Source organism: Temnothorax curvispinosus, unplaced genomic scaffold (assembly GCF_003070985.1).
Source record: "Temnothorax curvispinosus isolate PA1 unplaced genomic scaffold, ASM307098v1 QBEX01006132.1, whole genome shotgun sequence".
Classification (NCBI taxonomy): domain Eukaryota; kingdom Metazoa; phylum Arthropoda; class Insecta; order Hymenoptera; family Formicidae; genus Temnothorax; species Temnothorax curvispinosus.
This window is the reverse complement of record NW_020215912.1, coordinates 1-5,902: the sequence shown is the minus strand read 5'-3', so window position 1 is coordinate 5,902 and position 5,902 is coordinate 1. Positions and strand designations below refer to the sequence as shown.

The window sequence follows — 5,902 nt, the reverse complement described above, 5'->3', positions numbered from 1 at the left end:
ATCTTATGCACGACTGCGATCGAGTCATTTCGATCTCATCGTTCAGACACCGCGTGTAGTCGTTGAACGTGATGGTGCGCGCAATAACGTTGCTTTTGACACTTTTCGCTTTTTTACAGTTTTTCTTACCATCGACTCGCAAGGCGTACATTTTCGCCCTAAGTCCAACGAATTCGGTCATAATAGCACCGTTGTTTTTGTCCTTCATCAGGCCCGGCACTTTTTTATTGACGAGAGGCATACCATAAGCGTTGTCTACCGCGTAATCACTTGTGTCGAACCTGATTATATCGCGTTTCATGTTCTCGTACGCGTCGTCGCACTTGATATGATAAATCAGACTGTCCGTGTTGGTATACATGATTCTACACGAGTCGCGGTACAGGGGAGACATGTACTCGTGGTGAAATTCGTATAGGCACACCTTCGACAAGTCGAGGATGCACATGCCGACGTAGATCGGTTTGTCAAATTTCACCTCGAGTTTGCGCAGTTCGACGGCTACCAGATTTTCCAAAAACACGCTCTTGCTGTAGAAATTCGGTCGCATGATCATTGCCTCCGCGTCGTATCGTCCGTACTGACTTCGTCAGTAATTTTACATCGACGTGATTGCATACATTCTCCATTGTTTTCCCAAAAACTGCGTTATTCATTAATTTATATAAATTTTTTTCGAACTCATTTTTGGCCTGTGTCCTAAATTTTGTATTAAGTTCGATGTAAGAGCGGAGCCACTCAGATTGAGCGAATTGCAATACGCGATGTATTTTAGTGACGCGAAGGCCGTGGTGCGTGCACTGCTGCAGATTGCGATAATGGATGACATAACGCTCCTTATCGTGCAGCGTGGCGAGAAGTTTGTCCTGCCGTTTGCCGGGCGGTTTATCGCGCATCGGACAGAACGGTAGATCAATATGCGCGTCGTGTTTATCCTGCGGATACTCTAGATCGACCTCGAAAATATAGCCCGTAGGTGAATCCAAAGCGATCGCGCTAAAGTCAAAATTTGACACTTCTTCGACCCATCGAAACTCCGCGTAGGGCAGTGGCTTACACATCGCCCAGCCGTACAAGTTGTTGACATCGAAGTACATTAGGTACGACGACGGTTTCGATCGATCGTACGACTGCATGTACTTGTTGTTGGCCTTCGCGTATCTGTTAGAACACTGACTCAGGCCGCCGCGAATACCACGTTCGATAAACATAACCATGTCAACGTCGGTCAGCAGTTCGAAATTGACACACGTATGTTTCAACATGGCGTCCCACGTAAAGCCTGGTAAAGTGTGGTAGTACGCGGGATCAAGTCCGTAACTCACGACGCAGCTGTCGCCGAAATTTTCGAAAATGTCGGCCAACAGCAAGACATCGGTTTTCAGGTATAGATCGCTGTATTCGCCCAGGGTTCCAACGGAGAATTGCTGCCATACGTTCGCGGCGTGCGCGTAATCGCTCTCGGATACGGTGTCACCGGTCAAAGAACTGTAAAATGAATTGCGCGGCGGTAAACACGTATCCTCCAGCTTTTCGACGCTGTCCACGTATTCGTATGGAAAGACACCTTTTCGCGTCAATAATTCGAAATCGTCGTCGGATAACGCGGAAAATTTGGAACGTATAATTTTCAATTTATCATTATCGAGAAAGGATGCCAATTTTGCGAGACTCGCGCTCAGAAATTTGTACGAGTCGATGAATCTTAATTTTATATCGCTCCGCGAATCTGATTTTTTTGCGGTGTCTTTCACGTGTTTAGTGAATGAGATGTACTTTTTCTTTGTTATAGGCAGTACACTGATATTCAATAATGCCTGGATGTGATTTTTTATCATGAATTATCCCATCTATGCAAAATTTGATGTTTAAGGTTGTAGACTGCTAGAATGTATGGATATAATGTCCCTAGATAGGCAGATATAACCTCTCAACCTTCCAAAATTAGATGTCTATATAAACATTGGAGGAAGAATATAAAAATTAAAAAAGGTAAAACATTTAATACACTTACTAAACATTTAATAAACATTATTTTATAAATTTTAACATATAATAAATTTTACATCAATTTATACATATAAATTTAAACACATAAATTTATATATATAAATTTAAACATATACATATTTAAACATATAATAAATTTTTCATCAATTTATCTAAGAAATTTTTCAGCAAGGGACATAAATCGACATAAGAGTCATTCTGTCTTTATTAGATATTTAGTGAGAAAGAAAACTTTCATAATTTATTGAAAATTCTTTTTCATGGTAAGTTTTACTTCTGTGAAGAGAAACTTCTCCATCGTTTATCGTCAAGAGTGACTTTACATTTGTAAGACAATATTTCTATTGGAGTCCTGATGATTAAGGATATGCAAAGATATGCTGTTTGTCTGCAATTCAACATAAGAGTCATTATGTTTTTATTAGATATTCAGTGAAAAAGAAAGCTTTCATAATTTATTGAAAATTCTTCTTCATAGTAGGTTTTACTTCTGTAAAGAGAAGCGTGTGCGTGTAGTCTAATTATTTCATATAAATAGATATATTCAGTGATAACAATAACTGTATGAATTTTACAGGTAAAACAAAAGTTCTCGTCTTTCTTCAAAATTTTGGTAATAGAATTGGACAAAGATCTGTATGGTCCTGACAATCATTTGGTCGAATGGAATCGTAAGTTGACTACTCAAGAAACCGACGGTTTTCAAGTTAAAAGACCGGGTGACAAAAACGTTCGCTGCACAATCATTCTGCTTCTTGATTATCAGCCATTGCAGGTAATCTTTTTTACATAAATTAATACATAAATTAATTAGTAATCTTTACATAAATTAATCATTTCATTATAATTGGTAAATGCTGCCTACATTAATTTTAAATTTAATTCCTGTTAATCTTTATATAATATTTCAGTTTAAATTGGACCCAAGATTAGCGCGGTTATTAGGTGTGCACACGCAGACACAACCCGTCATCATATCCGCACTCTGGCAATATATAAAGACGCACAAGCTCCAAGACAGTCACGAGAGAGAATTTATTACTGTGATAAATACTTGGAACAAATATTTGCCTGCCCACGAATGAAATTCGCCGAGATACCGCAACGATTGAATCCATTATTGCATCCACCCGATCCCATTGTAATAAATCATGTTATAAGTGTAAAAGGTAAGTGAGGTGCAATTTTTATCCCTGATAAATATTAACATTTTAGAAATAATTTCGTGGAGAATAAAGTATATCATGAGCTAAAACTAATTAAGAATATCTGATATAAAAGTTTATATTATACAGAAACGAAGCAGACCGCGTGTTATGACATCGACGTGGGGAAGTAGATGATACATTGAAGACGCAGATGAACAATTTCTTGCTGTCGACTGCGAGCCAACAGGAAATCCAGAGTTTGGACAACAAGATTCACGAAATCGTCGAGACGATTAAGCAATTGAAGACTAATCGCGAGTTTGTCTTGAGTTTTGCTAAGGATCCACAGTTCATCAACAAGTGGATCATCTCTCAGACTAGAGATTTAAAGACCATGACAGACGTTGTCGGAAATCCGGAAGAAGAACGGAGAGCTGAATTTTACTATCAACCTTGGGCACAAGAAGCCGTATGTCGTTATTTTTACACGAAAGTGCAGCAAAAACGAGCGGAATTGGAGCAAGCATTGGGTATCAGGAACTCGTAAAAGTATCAAAACTGTACTTGACCATTTTATCATAAAGCTATGTAAGATATTCGTAAGTGTTCGCCTTTATAATTATTGCAACATGTAACGCTATGGCTTATTTTTCAAAACATATATTTGTAACATTAATGTAGATTATGTTCTGCATCGTCTATCGTCAAGAATGACTTCACATTTATAAGAAAATATTTTTATTGGACTCCTGATGATTAGGTCCTATGCAAAGGTATGCTGTTTGTCTGCAATTAAAAAAAAAAACGCAAAATTTATTCAAGCTTGAAGCTGATAATACAGATTTTTGTATATATACATGCACATGCACACACGTATCCACATATCTTGCTCACCTAATAATCGATCTATGAGAGCATCTCGAGTTCGGTCCTGTCCACATACCCAACATTTGACCATGACACCTGTTAAAAATCAATCACATTCTCAAATAATTAAATTTGCAGTTTTATATGTTTTAAGGTAATTAAATATAATTAATAATTTATTCATATTCTTCATATTAAGTAGCCATTAAAGTACTCATTAAGATATAATTCTCAGAATTTGAGGTTCGTCAATGTATATTTTTATTTTCCTATAAAAGAGAAGTTTATTTTTGAAAATAGCTTTATGTAACTGAATGTGTGTGGTAAAAATCTTTACACGCGCGTAATGGGCCACTTTATACTATATAAAATAGGGTGTGTAACACGTGCGTTAAGTTGAAAATTGGACGTGCGGAGTGGACGCACGAGCCGGAGGCGAGTGCGATTACCTGCACGTTCAATTTTCAACTTACCGCACTTGTTACACAAATAACTATTATATCACACGTGCGTGGAAAGTGGCCCATTACGCGTGTTTTTTGTGTGACAAATAGCCAATTCCACACACCACTCGAAACAGTGCGGTAATATCTCATTCTCGCACAGTCTCAGAGAGGCGTAATGGGCCACTTTCCACGCACTTGTAATATAAAATAATGTGTGTAACTCGGGCGGGTTGAAAATCGTAATTTATTGCTTATCCCCGCAGAGTTCGCAATCTACTACCAATACTATCCTTCTCCTCTCACTTTAACCCTTTGGACCAACCGCTTAACGTCTCTTTCCGAAAAACGGGGCCCAGTTTTCTCCGCACAAGAGAAATCTTGCACGGAGGGGCGCAGCTATCGGAAAAAATTCCATGCTTTATGGCTCTAAAATAATTATTACTATTATTATAATTTATATTAGAATATTAATATTTGTTATTTATTCATTTTTGTTCAAATTTTTTATAATTTACATGTTTTCAGTTTATTCTGATCATAATCAATATCGTTATTAAAACTCTTATTCAATGAAATACAAAATTCTCAAATATTTTTTCTACATCAAGCTATATTTAAAAAACTGTTGTCTATGTTTATAAATACTTGTATATAATTACAGATAACATCCATTACAGGGAAGGATAAGAGGAGAAAAAATAAAAACTTACTCCAGATGTTCTTGATAGGATTTAAATCTGGTGATTTACTCGGCCACCTGAGAAGAATTACTTCCGGATGTTCCTCGAACTATTCACGAACAATATTTGCTGTATGGACGGCGCTGTTATCCTGCATGAAATGTAGCACGTCGTATTCCTCCGCGGGAAATCGTTGCCTCGCACTCGGCAACATTACATTTTCTAAAATATGAATGTAATGTGCAGCGTTCATCCGCGGAGGGATCTCTTCAAACGCCATAACACCAGCAGTCGACATGCAACCCCAATATCCGCACGTTATCCGGCCACTCCAACTTTTTTGAACAACATATTGAGGCTGCAATGCCACGCCACGGCCTCGGCGACGATAAACGTGTCGCCGTCCATCGGCGGAAGATGTAAAAACCTAGTATTATATAGTATATTATATTTCATATTATATAGAATATTATATATAAACACACTAGATGTAAGAATATTATAATACCATAATATAACTAGTTTTAAACAATATAATAAATGTATAAGATAATTTTTTCTATTCTTTAATAAATATTATTTAAGTTATATAACAAGAATTTTTAACATTTTTTAAATTTCAAGAAAGTATAGATACCTTTTCGTCAGACCATATAATTTTTGCCCAATCATTAGGAGTCCAATTCAAATGTTCTCTTGCAAAATTGAGTCGCTCTTGACGATGAGCGTCGCTAAAACTTGGCTTCTTTTT

General features: G+C 37.1%; 1 pseudogene; it reads left to right on the top strand.

Annotated features, from left to right (window-relative positions):
- The first annotated feature begins 2,365 nt into the window (after positions 1–2,365).
- On the top strand, positions 2,366–3,800 carry LOC112455491 (annotated as a pseudogene).
- The last annotated feature ends 2,102 nt before the right edge of the window (positions 3,801–5,902 follow it).